The sequence below is a fragment of the Mus musculus genome, chromosome 3 (assembly GCF_000001635.26).
Source record: "Mus musculus strain C57BL/6J chromosome 3, GRCm38.p6 C57BL/6J".
Classification (NCBI taxonomy): Eukaryota; Metazoa; Chordata; class Mammalia; order Rodentia; family Muridae; genus Mus; species Mus musculus.
The window spans coordinates 33,674,895-33,693,579 of record NC_000069.6 but is presented as its reverse complement, the minus strand read 5'-3'; the positions used below and the strand labels follow the sequence as shown (position 1 = coordinate 33,693,579).

Sequence of the window (18,685 nt, the reverse complement as noted above, 5' to 3'; positions counted from 1 at the left end):
TCACCTCTTCTTGACTACTTCAATCCTGGAATTTCTTTTTTCTTTTTCGTTCTTTCTCTTTCTTTCTTTTTTCTTCTTTCTTTCTTTCTTTCTTTCTTTCTTTCTTTCTTTCTTTCTTTCTTCCTTTCTTCCTTTTTCTTCCTTTCTTCCTTTCTTCCTTTCTTCCTTTCTTCCTTTCTTCCTTTCTTCCTTTCTTCCTTTCTTCCTTTCTTCCTTTCTTCCTTTCTTCCTTTCTTCCTTTCTTCCTTTCTTCCTTTCTTCCTTTCTTCCTTTCTTCCTTTCTTCCTTCCTTCCTTCCTTCCTTTCTTTCTTTCTTTCTTTCTTTCTTTTCTTTCTTTTTTTTCTTTTTTGAGACAGGGTTTCTCTGTATAGCTCTGGCTGTCCTGAAACTCACTCTGTAGACCAGGCTGGCTTTGAACTCAGAAATCAGCCTGCCTCTGCTTCCCAAGTGTTGGGATTAAAGGTGCGCACCACCACTGCCCAGCAATCCTGGGATTTCTACTGAAACTTTAAGATGCAAAATTAGGATATAAATGTCATGACAGATGCCAAGCTCTTTGTCTTCTTCCCTATTTCTTTGTTCTTGTTTACAAGAAAAAAAAATCCCTCTGTTCAGAGTCATGAATATTCACAACTTTTCTGAAATATACTTTTTTCTTTTTCTTTCAAGATCTATAAGACCATCATGGAGTGGAATGGATCAAAAGAAATTTATAAAATTCTAAGCAAAGAAGTTAGCTTAAAACTTGTAATGAAAAGATTAATAGTTAAACAAAATGCAAACCAACCTGTACATGGAAGCAACAATAGGTCCCCACAGTATTTTGAATTAGGATGGGTTTGCACATAATGATTTTTATTCTAAAACTTTTAGATAAGAGCATATATTTAATAAATACATGTATTTGTTAAGTAAGATGGTATACTCATGTTAATAATAACTGACTTTAAGATGTATGTCTAGCTTCTCTGTCTTTGCTAAGTTTGTTGTACTTTAGCTATTTGAATAAACTGAGTCTAGCAAGAAACTGTGATATGCTGTGATGGTGCACTGTGGAAGGATCAAGAAATAAGGCTCCCCACCTCTCTATGGACTATATTTATAGTTTTACATTTGTTCTCGTCTCTCTATGGGCTGCATTTATGATTTAAAGTTTAATTTTATTATTAAGAGAGCTTCAATTAAAAAAATTATAACTTTAAGGCTAAATTTAACAGTTAAAACTATAAAATCCTAATCTTCTCAAGGCTACTAACTCGTTATAAACTATTAATGATAATTAAAACATCCAAGCTAATGTTCAGTCACCCGATAAATGATCAATATTTTTTAATATGATCAGAACTATGCTTGTGATCCTGCTAGATACAAATGCCATTTATTTTCAGGGACAAGCTTTATTTAGCCTTCTGGTATGTTTTCAAGATTACTCCTGGAGCAAGTAATTAAAAACACATAAAGTTCACTTAAAATCAGATATACCTAATAAGTTCAATGTTGGTTCTCAAACTCCTCAGAGATCTTCTGAGCATGGCATTTAAAATGTTTAATAAAAATCTTTTCTATGATAGGCAAGACTGCAAGATCCCAGAGGCAGCCCCAAGGTCTCCTGAAAAGAAGACTATGGGGCGAAAATGACACCATCTAAATTGCAGCAATGCTAGTCACTGGCAAAGAACTGCTCTGTGCCTCATTTACCAACACGACCCTGCCCAAATTGCGGACAAGCAGGACACTGGAGAATTGACTTCTTGATGTCTTCCAAGGCAGGATAGTCTCTTAAATTCTTAATCCACAAGAAAGTCTCTCAGATCCTTCAGTCTGGCAGCTGATGTTTAGTGCTGTTCTGCGTGATAATAAAAACTTGCTGCTGTCCTGTGTGACTGCGGAAGCCTGATGACCTCTGCTCCCAAGGCCACCCTGGAGGAGCCTCGGGTAACTGTCTAGGTAAGTCCCTGTCATTTTAATTGATACAGAGGCCATCTGAGTTACTTTCTGTTCAAATTTATTTTTCTCAAATCTCTGATGATGTTAATGGGTAAGTGTTAGCTTTATCAGTTTAACAATAGCAAGCAACCAGTGCCTTCCACCAAGGCTGCAGGCCTTTCCCTGTTAGGGCTCCTGAGTTTCCTGCTGAAATGGCAGATGTATACAGTTTACCTTGTTGACAGGCTTCACACGAAAAGAGATAAATTCACAAAATGAGTTTCAATGTAACTTATACTATCCCTTTATTGGGAAAAAAGTGCTTCTCAATGATGTTGGTAATTAGTTGCCTATGTCTCATGGTAAATAATTAAAAAAAATAGAGTTTATAAAGGCTATGAAGGTCTAGGGAAATTGTTTAGGTGAAAATTGTAAAGGTCTAGGGATATAAAAGCTTAAATAAGTTATAAGAGTTTAAGAAAGTAATTTAAGATATAGAAAGATCTGAGGATATGAAAGTTTGAGTAAATTGTGAGGGTCAGAGAACATGAGTTAAGGCACATAAGTGCAGGTTATGTCTAAGAAGATGATTCAAAGCATGTATAAAACAATTTAAAATGTTTCAGACTTCTTTCCCTCTCCCAATGCATTCAGAGTTTTGACATAAATAAAGGAATTAAGATTTTCTCCCAAGCTCCTGTGGTGGTTTGAGTAGGTACAGCTCCCCTAGACTCATGTGTTTGAATGGTTGGCTCATGGGGAGTGGTACGACTAGGAGGTGTGGCCTTGTTGCAGGAAGTGTGTCACCATGGGGGTGGGCTTTGAGGTCTCATATGCTCAAGCCCGCCCAATGCAGAATACAATCCCCTACTCTTTCCTGCCTTCAGATCAAGATGAAGAACACTCAGCTCCTTCTCCAGCATGTCTTCCTGTAAGCAGCCATATTTCTTGTCATGATGATAATAGACTAAACCTCTGAAACTGTAAGCCAGCCCCAATTAAATGTTTTCTTTTTTATAAGAAAAAAGTTACCATAGTCATGATGTTTCTGCACAGCAATGAAATCCTAATTAAGATAGCACCTTAACTTTATTTTCTGTTCCTAGTCTATATTTGTGCCAGCAGAATTCCAACCAGATAGAGACTAGAAACTACTCTAAACACACGAGCCTCTGATGGCCCTTCTATACTAGCAATCCTTAGGCTTTTTAAAAGCTGACATAAACCAGATGTTTCTGATAAAATTTCCTCCCAGCTTGAGCACAGCTTTGGACCAGGATTCCAGAAAGCTCCAGAGCTACTTGCACTTTGCTAGCCCAGGTGGTCCAACAAGAGCCCACCTAGTCCCTTCCAGGCACTATATAGTCAGACATAAATGGCTAGTGGGTACCAAGATGAATGCCTGGCAGAAAACAGTTTTATTAGCTATCACAGTCCCTGTGGGCTCTAGATCATATGAATCAAATCATTGATTCATATTTATGTAGGGCTACAGGTTGATATTTTAATTAAGCCATTTCATCAGCTTCCAGGCCCTATCTTGAGTAATATTTTTTGTACATTTCTGATTTTAACAGGCATTTGTTATACTGAAGGAGCCTGGAGGCTAACATGAGTGTCTGTATACTAATAGGCACTATAGATAGCCATTGTATTTATTTACTATATCTATAGTCATTTACTAAAACACATAAAGTTTACTTAAAATCAGATATGTTGGTCTTTACACTCCTCAGAGCTATGTTGAATATGGCGCCTTCAGCAATGTCTTCCTCTGGCTTTTCATTGCACCAAGCCTCAGCGTGCTCCCCACGATTATACATTGCCAAGTTAGGCTGCCAGCACAAGGTACTGGCCTCTTTTTAACCACAGCTGTGAATGTTGACCCTAAGGAAACAGCCCAGAATATTCCACCTCAATGATGCTGGTCTCTTTTTAATCACAGCCAATTCATCTGCTCCAGATGACAAGTACTGATTGTTCCAGCAGAGCAAAGCTTTGACTTGAGTGGATCTTGCCTGTTACTCAGTCCCCAGCTAGCCAGAACCACAAGTTCTTAATGCAAATGATCACATAAATGGCCTTGCTAGAGTCTTTGCTTCCCTCAGAAACTTTACAAGCCAGGCTTGCATCTTCTACACTGCTCTTAATGTTATCTCCCAAGTCACCACAATAGCCTGTTAAGCTCTGAAAACTCAATATTCAGAGATCCAAGGTCCTTCTCCAATCCTCCCCAGTGCACAACCAGGCCCGTTACAGAAATGTTCCAGGAGTCTGGTACCAATTTCTGTCTTAGTTAAAGTTTCTCTTGGTGTGATAAAACAGCATAATCAAAAGAAACTTTGAGACAAAAGGGTTTATTTCAGCTTATACTTCTAAATTATAGTCCATCGCTGAAGTAAATCAGGGCAGGAACCTGGAGGCGGGAACTGAAGTAGAGGCCATGAAGACGTGCTGCTTACTGGCTAACTCCTCATGACTTGCTCAGCCTGCTTTCTTTTAGCATCCAGGACTGCCTGCCCTGGGAGGTGCCTCCCACAGTGATCCCTCTCACATCAATCATAAATAAAGAGAACACCCCACATGCTTACCCACAGGTCAGTCTGTTGGGGACATTTTCTCAATTGAGGTTCCTTCTTCCCAAATGGCTTTAGCTTGTGTCAGATTGTCATAAAACTAGCCACTATACCTGCTATGATAGTCTGTATCTTTGAACTGAGAGCCTAAATAAACTTTTCCTTCTTTAGTTGATTTTATGAAATATTTTGTTACATCAACATGAAAATCAACAAATTTTGGCAAACCCAAATCCCCAGATGTCACCAAGAGATAGATATCTGTTTCCCAAGGTTTATAGAACGTTGATTTAAGATCATTGCATGTAACTTCAATAAAATGTATGTCATCACAGATGTAAACAGTCAAAGATTTAGGTAGAAAGTAGATTTTTTTTCATAAAAGTTATGATAAACTTAAAATATAATTATTGTCAAGAATTATTAGTCTTGGCTCTCTTGTGTTTATTAACAACTTTGCCTGTGATCTCTGAGACATTTTGGTTTTGACATCAAAGCAGTAATGTAACTCAATTTCATACATAATGTATTTTGTTTTTGAACTGTGCATTCATAAGCACATTTTAATGCATAATTAAACTAAATTTCATTTGGTTTATTTTTTCACTTTTGGCCATCATCTACTCAGAGTGACTTGCATTTATGAATGCCTCAGTACGTCAATAATGAGGCAAGGAGTCATTTTCATAAATTAAAACAAAACCCAACAAAAAATAAATTCTATGCGTGCTGGGAAAGAGGAGGCAGCATTCTTGACTTTCAGAAATGTTTGGTTTTCTATCTGCCTGAAAGATGGTTTGAGTGTCCCACTTCTGATCTTTTGGCTACATTGCATGATTTTATCCTGAGATTGTAGGATAGAAAGCAGATGGACAATGTCAGACCTCTTATAAACATATTGATAGGACTAAAGTTGAGTAGTCATATGTGAGCTCAGAAAAGAAAAAAAATGTCCCCCATTTCCCAAATACAACAGCTGTAGCAGTTAAAGGCTTTATGTACTTCTAGTTCACAGTGAAAGGCAGGTTCTTCTCATTTAGCTACAGACTTTAATGCATACTTGCTTTATTAACAGGAATTGTGTGTGTTATTTTAAACAAAATCAGAAGCAACTTATTGCCTGTAGAGCTTTAGAGTCATGGGTGGTTTAGAGACTTCACCCCTACATTTCATGTAACCTTTTGTCATCTAGGAATGTAGACTTCAGAAGACGGAGGACTTCACAACTCATAGTCACACAATCCAGGAAATAGGGCTGGCGCTCAGGTCCAGTCTGATTTAAGGCTCCAATGTAAGTACCAGGACTCAGTTTTTAAAAATTTTATTTATTTATTTATTTATCTGCCCATTCTGTATTCCACTTAATCTTCTGCCATAACTGGGGAGGAGAACCTGGTAGTAACTGGGAACTGCACCTCTGGAATATGGAAAGGAACAGTTACTGGAAGCAGAGGGAAGGGTGGAATCAGGGACAGTCTGGGAATATATCCTTACTCTAAAAGGAAAGTTTAAGAAAATGACCTAGGGAATGGCTTGAAATCAAAAGACATTTTGTTGAGGGCCATGCAGGAAGAACAATGGCTTTAGAACTTGTAGAATACAACCTAATAGTTAGCACAGACCCAATGGGTGTGCCTCAGAGAGGCTCAGACAGAGGATTATGTGTCCTGAGGACTTCATGCTGTTGTGGAGTTTTGCTCTGCTTGTTATCTTCACATTACTCTTAATCTAAGAATTGTATGAAAACTCTAAGGGGGCTTCCAGTCCCTCACTGGGCAGTATCTCTGGCACTCACAGTAATAATGCTTGATCTCTTTCAGGCATTGCTGCTGGAGCAGATTAAAGATTTAATCACCACCCTAAGAAAGAACTTAAGAGATGTAGATTGTCAGCAATGACCACCGCCCTTAGAAAACATTTGGAAAAATAAATTGTTAATGAAGTTAGGCTAAGATGTTTTTTTTGCTAGTGGCTTTGATATAGAAAATTTTATGGACCAATTTCAAGTTCAGAAAAACACACTCTTAACAACTAAGCTAGGGATTTTTTTAAGGTCAGGGAACAAAATCAATGGCAGCACTGGATGATGTAACTCTGCTGAAGCTGGGCTGGTGATCAAGGTAATGAGTTTCTTATACCCATTTTTGCCCTCAGCTTCCTGGTATGATTTGAGTGGATGCATATTCTGAGGATTTAAAGTCGAAATGATTGATTGCTTTTTATATAAAAGTTTAAACTTGTGATTATTTTAAGATGATTATAAGATTACCATTACAGATAAATAATAAAACAATTGATCCTTTCTTTATAACCACAAATTGCTGCCTGCCAGTAAGAAAAGCTGGTTGAGAAAACTACCTCGCTTGCTCACAATTTGTTAATCTATAACAAGTTGCTTAGTTACAAATGTACTTGGGTTCTTTGGAATATTTTTTTTTTACCTGTACTATATAATGCTTTTTTTAATGTGAAGGTATTGGGGAACACATTGTTTTTTTCATAGTCATTCATTAGAAGAAAAATAGAATGTAGTCACATTATAATTCTATACTGCTTGAAAAAATTTTGCTGGGATATGTAAGCTGTGGGAGGCAAACAAAAGGTGTCAGAGCCTACTCATTTGAGTTTGCTCTATCCACTAATATGTATGTGTGTATATATGTATGCATATAAAATGGTCGGAGCTGCTTGTTGGAGCCTGCTCTATTCATCTAATATATCTCTGTGTCTGCTGCCTATGTGTGAAATTGTTGGATCTTGTCTTGCTTTATTTACTCAATGTGTCTCTGTGTGTGTATGTATGTGCATGATTGCCCCCTCCGTTTGTCTTCTCCTTCTCGCCAGTTCCCAAAGGATTTAAAGACAGGAGAACCAGTCCCAGTAAATCAAGCTGTATTACCTCAGAGAAAAATCAGCTGAGTGACTCTAGTTACTGGCTGCCATCCTCAGGAGTCCCCGTCTCACCCAATTCCCCAGTCTGCTGCTGTCTGAACCAGCCTTCTATTAGCTCCACCAGTAGTGGCCTCCATTGGCTGCTATTAGCACCGACCCCAATCACCAAGTCCACACTTGGCTCTCCTCAGTTAACCAACCCTGTGGTGTCAAAGATGGCTAACATTTATTAAATATATATTTTTAAACATATTGTTGTTAGCATGTTGTTTTTACATTATACTATATTCTATTATATATTATACATGTTCTAAAATATAAATTATTATTAGATAACATATTATTAAGCATATACTTAAGAAAAAAAGAATTAAGGTTAACACTGGCCAGCTGACTTATTTTCTCCAGCTGTATGGACAGTCAGCCCCTGGTTTCCAGACCAGGGAATTTTAGATGTAGAAACATGGGATACAAAAAGAATAGGCTTAAAAAACTGGTATAATAAGAATGGAGGTAAAGACACAGCCCCTGCTATTTTTTCTACTTGGTGTATGCTTAGAGAGGTACTAGCAAGTAATAAGGAGCAAGATTTTGACCTAAAATCCCATCTCATGAAGATGATAGAGGACCTTAAAGAGGACAAAAGTAACTCCCTTAAAGAAATACAGGAGACCATAGGTAAAAAGGCAGGAGCCCTTAAAAAAGGAAACACATAAAATCCTTAAAGAAATACAGGGAAACACAAACACATGAAGGAATTAAACAAAAACATCCAGGACGTAAAAATGGGAATAGAAACAATAAAGAAATTACAAATGGAGGCAACCCTGGAGATGGAAAACCTAGGAAAGAGATCAGGAGTTCCAGATGCAAGTATCAAAAACAGAATACAAGAGACAGAAGAGAGAATCTCAGGCATAGAAGATACCATAGAAAACATTGACACAACAGTCAAAGAAAATACAAAGTGCAAAATCTCCTAACCCAAAACATCCAGGAAATCCAGGACACAATGAAAACAACAAACCTAAGAATAATAGGAATAGAAGAGAGTGAAGATTCCCAATTCTAAGGGCCAGAAAATATTTTAAATAAAATATTAGAAGAAAACTTCTGGTGGTAGCAGAGCCTGGCACCTGGCTTGGAAGACAGCTGTGTGGGTGGTGGTTCTCTGCGACTCTGAGAGGCTGAAAGGAATGGGGGTGCCAGAGCTCAGAGGTTGATTATTCACCACACTGAAGTCATTAGTAAAACCCTTGTGATTAACAGCAGAGGTTTCAGAGTTTCACCAGTATTCAGGCCTATAAATTATTTTAAGTGGCAGCTGATATATCTCAAGGTGATCTCATCCATCCTAAGGCACTTAGGATCCATGGGGACAAGTTAGGTGAGAAAGCAGAAGAGTTGATCTGTGAATTCTACCAGGAAACTCCACACAAAAGCAAACTTGCTGAAGGGGAGGAAGAAAATGCAGAACCAGATGGAAGTTCAGAGAAATCTATCTCTACTGTAAAAGAACAAGAGAATGAGACTCCACCTGCTACATCCAGTGAGGCAGAGCAGCCCAAGGGGGAACCTGAAAATAGAGAGGAGGAAGAGAACAAGTCTGCCAAGGAAACCAAAAAAGATGAGAAGGATCAGTCTAAAGAAAAGAAGAAAGTGAAAACAACAACAACAACAACAACAACAACAACAACATGATCCTTGCCACCCAAGAGGAGCTTACAGAAGAAAGCACTAGCCAAGTCCCAAGGGAAGATGGTATCCATGAAGCAGAGAGGGTCTAAGCCTGAACATAAAGTCCCCACTGCCCAAAGAGGGACACTGCCTAAGAAAGTTCTGTCCAAGACCAAGACCCCTGCTGGGAAAGCCAGACCTTCACCCTCAGTCATCAAGAAGCCTAGTGGGAGCTTCTCCAAAAAGCCCATAGCCAATGCAAGAAAGGAAGCAAAACTGACCAGTAAGGGAAAATCTGCCATGAAGTCTTTCAAGACAAAAAAGTAAATTTTATAGGGAAAAGGGTATCATGACTGAATTCAAAAATCTTATTTTATAAGGTCAGTGTGCATTTGTTTTAATTATAATGCTTTTAAATTTTACTTTTTTCTTCCTATATGAGCATTGTGGGAAGGAATATAAACAAAGCAGTGTAGACATTTGTTAGCTTAGGGGATGTTTTCAGTGCCAGCCTCTTCATCACTTTAATTTTTTGCCATAACCCTGGACTTCACTGAACTACATAACTACCCTGCTCCCTTTGTTCATCTTAACCCCAGCCCTCATTATTTCTTTTTGTGATCCGATTTGGTTTCTTTTTTTTTTTCCTTCTTCAATTTAATGTAAACAATTGCAAAAACATATTTGTAGTGAGCACCTACAGGTCTGGGGCTGGCAGTCAAGGTGAAGCAGGAGCACTGTTGGGAAGGCATTGCTTCCTGCTTGGAGACTTGCTAGAGCTGTGGTGATTAACCTTAGCTGTTAAATCACTCCACTGACCATTCTCCAGCTTGATCTGGGGACATTCTTTGGAAAGAAGCCCCAGTCTCTGTGATTCCATAGATTCTGAAGATTTCCTCTATGCTGACCAACTGCCAAGCTTGCTTTGCTGCTGAGAGCATTGTCCCCTAACAGCAAGCACAAGTTGTCTGCACCATTTCATTTTTGACTGAAGGGGAAGTAAAGGAATACATGGAATCTTATTTCTGATGTTGCTTATTTCCCAAAATAACAGAATATTGTTCATCAGATGTCTAGATATATTTTTAATGTTTGGGGCATGAGTTGTCCCTGTTTGAGAGTTCCCATTACTAGTGTATAAATGGTAAATGGTAAAATTTGCTAAAATGACTAGTTTTCAGATTCACCTGTGCATGTGGCCCCACTCCTACCCACCCCATTTTTCCCATAGAACTATTGATATCAGGCAAATGGTTTCCTTTTTGAGATATTTTAACAGAAGAGAGGGGGGAAAGCAAAAGAAGGTGTACTACCTAGCCCTCTTCTTTTTTGTATTTGTTTAGGGTTGTGAGGTTGTGTAAAATAGTACTAGTTTCCTACTTGAGAACTAGTTTCTGCTTATCATTTATTCTTCTCTATGGCACTTAATATTTTACTTGTCTTCAGCTTTTTGATGTATACATCCTACATGCTATCAGAGGAGAAGGTGTTTGTTTGAGATTCACTTCACTTGAAGTGCCTCCTGGGATCCCCATAGCTACATATGGCTGGGAAATGGACTTAAGGAAATAGGTTTGAATTGGTGGCTCATACCTTTGAAGTCCTATCATGAGTCATTGGGATTTGTGTTGCATGTTGTAAATCTTCCTGTTTTATGTACATATGTTTTGAAAAATATGAATAAACATGAAATTAAAAAAAAGAAAACTTCTCTAGCCTAAAGAAAGAGATGCCCATAAACATACAAAAAGGCTACAGTACACCAAGTAGATTGTACCAAAAAAAAAAAATTCTCCCGTCACATAATAACCATAACACTAAGTACAAAGAACAAAGAAAAAATATTAAAAGCACTAAGGGAAAAATCCCATGTAACATATAAATGCAGACCTATCAGAATTACACCAGACTTCTCACCAGAGACAATAAAAGCCAGAAGATCCTGGACAGATGTCATTCAGGCCCTAAGAGAACACAAATGCCAGTCCAGGATACTATAACCAGCAAAACTCTCTATCAACATAAATGAGAAACCAAAGTATTCCACAAGAAAACCAAACTTAAATAATATCTTTCCATTAATACAGCCCTACAGAAGATAAAAGAAGAAAAACTCCAACAGGAGGAAAACTACATCCAAGATAAATCAAGAAAGTCGTCATTTCACAACAAACCCAAGAGAACTACACAAGTGTAATACCACCTCTAATAGCAAAAATAGCAGGAACTAACAATTACTAGGCTTTAATATCTCTCAACATTAATGAACTCTACTCCCCAATAAAAAGATAGAGGCTAACAGACTGGATAGGTAAACAGAATCCAGCATTTTGCTGCATACAGGAAACACACCACAAATACAGGCACTACCTCAGAGTAAAAGGCTGGAAAAAACTTTCAAGAAAGTGATCCCAAGAAACAAGCTGGAGTAGCCATTCTAATATCTAATAAAATAGACTTTCAACCAAAAGTTATCAAAAGAGATGGGGTAGGAAACTTCATACGCATCAAAGGAAAAATCCAAGATGAAGTCTCAATTATTAACATCTATGCTCCAAATGCAAGTGCACCCACATTTGTAAAAAACAAACAAACAAAAAACCAAACCAAAACAAAACAAAAAGTTACTAAGGCTCAAACATACATTGACCTTCATACAATAATAGTGGGAGACTTCAACACTACACTCCCACCAATGGACTGGTCATGGAAACTAACAGAAGTTATGAACTAAATTAATTTAATAGATAGCTACTGAACATTCCGCCCTAAAACAAAAGAATAAACACCTCATGGAACCTTCTCTAAAATTGGGCATATAATTGGTCACAAAACAGGCCTCAACAGATACAAGAAGATTTAAATAATCCTATGCATTCTATCATATCACCATGTACTAGGGCTGGTCTTTAATAACAACAAAACCAACAGAAAGCCCACATACTCATGGAAACTGAACAACTTTTTACTCAATGATAACTTGATCAGGGAAGAAATAAAGAAAGAAATTAAAGACATTTTAGAATTTAATGAAAATGAAGGCATAGCAAATTCACATTATGGGACCCAATGAAAGCAGTGCTAAGAGAAAAATCCATAGCAGTAAGTGCCTCCATAAAGAAACTGGAGAAATCCTATGCTAGCAACTTAATAGCACGTCTGAAAGCACTAGAAGAAAAAGAAGCAAACACACGCAAGAGGAGTAGATGGCAAGAAATAATCAAACTCAGGCCAATTAGAATCACAGAAAACAAGGGAAAGAATCAACAAAACCAAAAGTTTTTTCTTTGAGAAAACCAACAGATAGATAAACTGTGAGCTAAAGTAACAGACAGTATCCAAATTAATAAAGTCAGAAATGAAAAGGGAGATATAACAACAGAAACTGAGGAAACTTTTAAAAAATCATCAGATCCTACTACAAAAGCCTACACTCAACAAAACTGAAAAATATAAATGAAAAGGATGATTTTCTGGAAAGATACTACATATAAAAGTTAAATCAGGATCAGATAAACCATCTAAATAGTCCCATCACCCCTATGGAAATAGAAGCACTCATTAAAAGCCTCCCAACCAAAAAAGCCCAGGGCCAGTTGGTTTTACTGCAGACTTTTATCAGACTTTCAAAGAAGACTTAATTCCACAAAACAGAAAGAATAGTAACACTACCCAATTCGTTCTAGGAAGCCACCATTATGCTGACACCTAAACCACACAACGACCCAAAAAAGAAAGAGAACTTCAGACCAATTTTGCTTATGAATATCGATGCAAAAGCACTCAATAAAATTCTTGAAAACTCAATCCAAGAACACATCAAAATTGCCATTCACCATGATAAAGTAGACTTCATCCCAGAGATGCAGGAATGGTTTAATATATGGAAACCCATCAACATAATCCATCATATAAACAAACTCAAAAAAAATTGCATGATCATCTCATTAGATGCTGAAAAAACCTTTGAAAATACAATCTCCCTTTATGTCAAAAGCTGTGGAGAGATCAGGAATTCAAGGCACATACCTAAACATAATAAAATCAATATACAGCAAACCAACAGCCAACATCAAATTAAATGATGAGAAACTTGAAGCAATCCCACTAAAATCAGGGACAAGACAAGCTGACCACTCTCCTTATTTATTCAGCATAGTACTCGAAGTTCTAGCTAGAGCACTTAGATTACAAAAGGAGGTCAAAGAGATACAAATTGGAAAAAGAAGAAGTCAAGATATCACTATTTGTGAATGATATGATAGTATAAATAAAAGACTCCCAAAATTCTACCAGAGAACTCCTATAGCTGATAAGCAACTTTGGTAAAATAGCTGGATATAAAATTAACTCCAACAAATCAGTAGTCTTCCTCTACACAAAGGATAAATGGGCTGAGAAAGAAATTCGGGAAATAACATACTTAACAATGGTCACAAATAATATAAAATATCTTGGTGTGACTCTAACCAAGCAAGTAAAAAGTCTGTATGACAAGAACTTCCAATCACTGAAGAAAGAAATTGAAGAAAACCTTAGAAGATGGAAAGATCTCCCATGCTCATGGATTGGTAGGCTTACCATAGTAAAAATGTACATCTTACCAAAAGCAGTTCAATGCAATCCCCATCAAAATTTCAACTCAATCCTTCCCAGAGATAGAAAGATCAATTCTCAACTTAATATGGAATAAAAATATTCAGAATAGCAAAAATATTTCTCAAAATAAGAGAACTTCTGGAGGAATCACCATCCCTGACCTCTAGCTGTACTACAGAGCATTAGTGATAAAAACTGCATTGTACTGGTACAGAGACAGATAGGTTAATCAATAGAATAGAATTAAAGACCCAGAAACAAACCCACACACCTATACACATTTGATCTTTGCCAAAAAGTCAAAAACATACAATGGAACAAAGAAAGCATCATCAACAAATGATGCTGCTTCAAGTGGCAGTCAGCATGTAGAAGAATGCAAATTGACCTATTTTTATATTTTTGTAAAAATCTCAAGTCCAAGTGGACCAAGGACCTCCACATAAAACCAGACATGCTGAATCTAATAGAAGAGAAAGCTGGAAAGAGCCCCAAGCACATGGGCACAGGGGGAAATTTCCTGAACAGAACACCAATGGCTCAGGCTCCAAGATCAACAATTGACAAATGGGACCCCATGAAACTGAAAATCTTCTGTAAGCCAAGGAGACTGCCAATAGGACAAAATGACAACCTACAGATTGGGAAAATATACTAAGACCTCAAGAAGTTAGACTCCAAAAAACCAAATAACCCAATTAAAAATACTATGCAGATCTAAAAAAAGAATTCTCAACTGAGGAATCTTGAATGGCCGAGAAGCACCTAAAGAAATGTTCAAAGTCCTTGGTCCTCAGAGAAATGCAAATCAAAACAACCCTGAGATTCCACCTTACACCAATCAGAATGACTAAGATCAAAAACTCAGGTGACTGCAGATGCTGGCAAGGATGTAGAGAAAGAAGAGCACTGCTCCATTGCTGGAAGGATTTCAAGCTGGTACAACCACTCTGCAAATCAATCTGGTAGTTCCTAAGAAAATTGGAAGTAATTCTACCTGAAGACCCAGATATACCAGTCTTTGGCATCTACTGAAAAGATGCTCCTTATCACAAGGACACATGCTCCACTATGTTCATAGCACCCTTTTTTGTAATAGCCAGAAGCTGGAAAGAACCCAGATCGTCCCTCAATGGAAGAATAGATACAGAAAATGTGGTACTTTTACACAATGGAATTCTACTCAATTATTAAAAATGAGGACTTCATGAATTTTTCAGGCAAATGGATGAGACTAGAAAATAGTCTGAGTGAGGTAACCCAGATACCAAAGGACATACATGTTATGCACTCACTGATAAGTGGATATTAGCTCCAAAACTCAGAATACCCATGATATAACTCACAGACAATGTAATGCTCAACAAGAAGGAAAGTCTAAGTGTGGCTGTTTCAATCCCACTTAGAATGGGGAACAAAGTAATCAAGGGAGGCAGAGGGAGTTAGGGAGTTGAGCAGGAAAGGGGAAGGGAAGGGAAAAATGGGGAGATAAGATCAGGTATTGGGGGAGACAGGAAAGAAGTTCAGGAAGCCAGGAAAATGAATAGAAATACGTAGCAGTGGGTGATGGGGACAGGGCAGAACCACTAGAAAGTCCTAGATGCCAGGGATGCTGGAGGCTCCCAGATTTCAGTGGGGATGACATTAGCTAAAATGCCCAACAGCAGGAGATAGAACCTGAAGAAACCACCTCCAGTAGATAGAACATGTCCTCCAGTTAAGAGATGAGGCCACCCACCCACCTCAAAATTTTTAACCCAAAATTGTTCCTGTCTAAAGGAAATACAGGGACAAAAAATGGAGCAGAGACTGAAGGAAAGGCCATCCAGAGACCACCCCACCTTGGTATCCGTCCCATCTACAGACACCAAACTCTGACACTATTGCCAACGCCTAGATGTGCTTGCAGACAGGAACCTAGTATAGTTGTCTTTTCTGAGAGGTTCTGCTAGCACCTGACTAAGACAGATGCATATACCACCAACCATTGGACTGGGTCCAAGGAAGAGTTAGGGGATGAACTGAAAGGAGCTGAAGAAAATTGTAACCCCATAAGAAGAACAACAGTATCAACTAGCCAGACCCCTTAGAATTCCCAGAGACTAAACCACCATCCAAAGAGTATACATGGGTGGGTCCATGGCTCCCACTATCTATGTCCCTTATCTGACATCAGTGAGAAAGGAGATACTTGGTCCTGTGGAGGCCTGATGCTCCAGAGAAGGGGGATGCTAGAGGGGTGAGGTGGGAATGGGTGGGTGGGAGAGCACTCTCTTAGAGGCAAAAGGGAGGAGGAACGGGGCGGGGGGCTCATGGAGTGGTGATCGGGAAGGGACAACAACATTTGAAATATGAATAGCTAAAATAATTTAAAGAAGAAATGTATTAAAATTGTATCTAAAATTAATTAAAAGTGCAAAAATATTTAGTGGGACAGTTCTACCACATTTAAATACAACATCCTTGTAGAAATTCATAAAGCAAAAGAGCATCTTCTTCTCAGAGCCTGAAGGAAACCTACCTTTAGAGTGTTACACAACTGTATTCTTTTTATTTTTTATTTTTTATTTTTTATTAGGTGTTTAGCTCATTTACATTTCCAATGCTATACCAAAAGTCCCCCATACCCACCCACCCCCACTCCCCTACCCACCCACTCCCCCTTTTTGGCCCTGGCGTTCCCCTGTACTGGGGCATATAAAGTTTGCGTGTCCAATGGGCCTCTCTTTCCAGTGATGGCCGACTAGGCCATCTTTTGATACATATGCAGCTAGAGTCAAGAGCTCCGGGGTACTGGTTAGTTCATAATCACAACTGTATTCTTACAGGCTTTCATTCTAAGCCTTGCTTTCTGTTCATCAATATTTTATTGTTGAAATTCTGGTCTATTTAAAAAATAACTGAAACTTCAATGTATTTGTATAATTTATCAAATGTTAAATTTATAATAAGGTATATATATATGTGTGTATATATATATATGCAGATTTCCATTCATTTCCCTTAATGTTCTATGAAGAAATGGAGTGCAACAATGGAATTTCACAGCTGTCTAGGCGGTGACTTGTTCTTTGTCTGAGTCATTAGTCATTTCTGTGGACAGATTAGTTTTCTTTCATTTAAATATCAGAAAAACAGGTTTCCGATATGAAGTAAAATTGAGCCAAAGAAAATAGGATAAATGTTTTCTTATCAATTAACAAACTTCATGAAAGCTAAGTAACAAGTAAGATCTTGATGTTTAAAAAATTGCCAATTGCCTCCCAGAAAATACTTAAACAGAAAATATTAGGGAAAGGTCAGTGCTACAACAGATGAATGGTCAGGAGTCTCCTGTGGGCCACACTCCAATTTCTTTCCTTTTTATTTATTCTTCTCGTATATATTATATTCTAACTATAGTTTTACCTCACCCAAGGCTCTTCCTACCACCTTCCCTTTCTTTCAGATCCACTTCCACTTCACCTACACTCAGAAAAGAGTAGTCCAGAGTTATCAGCCAAATACAACCAGGCACATATTCTCACATTAGGGATGGATGAGGAAACCCAGTGGGAGGAAAAGGATTCCAAAGGGAGGCCAAATAGTCAGAGACAGCCCCTGCTAATACTGTTGAGAATTATATAAAAATATCAAGCTGCATAATCATAGCATATATGTAGAGGACCTAGGTCAGACTCAAATAGGCTCCCTGTTCTCTGTAAGCTCATTTAGTCCACAGACAGTTGATTCTGTGGACCATGCTCTTGTGTGATCCATCTGATTTCTTCAATCTTTCCTTCCCCTCCTCTGCAGGATTTTGTTTTGTTTTGTTTTGTTTTGTTTTGTTTTTCGAGACAGGGTTTCTCTGTGTAGCCCTGGCTGTCCTGGAACTCACTCTGTAGACCAGGCTGGCCTTGAACTCAGAAATCCGCCTGCCTCTGCCTCCCGAGTGCTGGGATTAAAGGCGCGCGCCACCACTCCCAGCTGCAGGATTTCTTAATCTCCTTCTAATGTTTGTAGGACTCTGCATCTGCTCCTATCAGTTCTTAGATGACATTTCTCTGGTCTCTCTCTTGGTGATTATGGCTCTTGTCCCCACCACATTCTACAGGCATGACAAATTGAGGGTTGAAGGTACTGTGGCTGGGTTGGTGTCTCAATCCCTTCACTTGAGGCCTTGCCTGGTTACAGAAGGTGGCCTGTTCAGGTTTAAATGCCCAGAAATTTATTTTCAACAAAATCAAAGAGGAAAATTTTCCTAACTTAAAGAAGGACATGCCTACAAAGATACAAGAAGCTTACCAAACATCAAATAAATTGAGTCAGAAGTGAAAGTTCCCTTGCCAGGTAATAATCAAAACACTAAACAGACAGAACATAGAATATTAAAAGTTGCAAGAGAAAAAGACCAAGTAACATATAAAGGCAGACCTATTAGAATTATACCTGATTTCTTAATGGAGACTCAAAGCCAGAAGGGCATAGACTGAAATGCTATAGATTCTATAAGACTACAGATGCCAGCCCAAACTACTATACCCAACAAATCATAGATGGAGAAAATAAGATATTCCATAATAAAGTCAAACTTAAACAATATATATCCACAAATCCTGTCATATAGAAACTTCAACTGAGGAGATTAACTATACCCATAAAAAGAAATAAAATAGCCTTACACCAGCAAAACCAAAACAAGGAAACAAACACACACACACACACACACACACACACACACATACACACACACCACCACCACCACCAGAACATTGCACCCAAACACAAAATATATCTTCTCAGGAACTCATGGAACTTTCTCACATCAGCAATTGACCACATACTCAGACACAAAGCAAGTCTCAACAGATACACAAAAATTTAAATAATTCCCTGCATTCTGTCAGGGCTACATAGATTAAAGTTAGATATCAACAAAAACATAAACAATAGAAAGCTTAAAACTCATCAAAACTGTGCAGTTCTCTACTGAATTAAAAATGTGTCAAGACAGAAACAAAGATAGATAGAAGGC

General features: G+C 38.1%; 1 long non-coding RNA gene across 1 annotated transcript; it reads left to right on the top strand.

The window, feature by feature from the left end:
* Window positions 1-1,572: 1,572 nt before the first annotated feature.
* Gm42203 lies at window positions 1,573-7,550 on the top strand. The gene is made up of 3 exons (XR_880750.2): window positions 1,573-1,948; window positions 5,696-5,794; window positions 6,324-7,550. It is a non-coding gene; the product is annotated as a predicted gene, 42203 (long non-coding RNA).
* The last annotated feature ends 11,135 nt before the right edge of the window (window positions 7,551-18,685 follow it).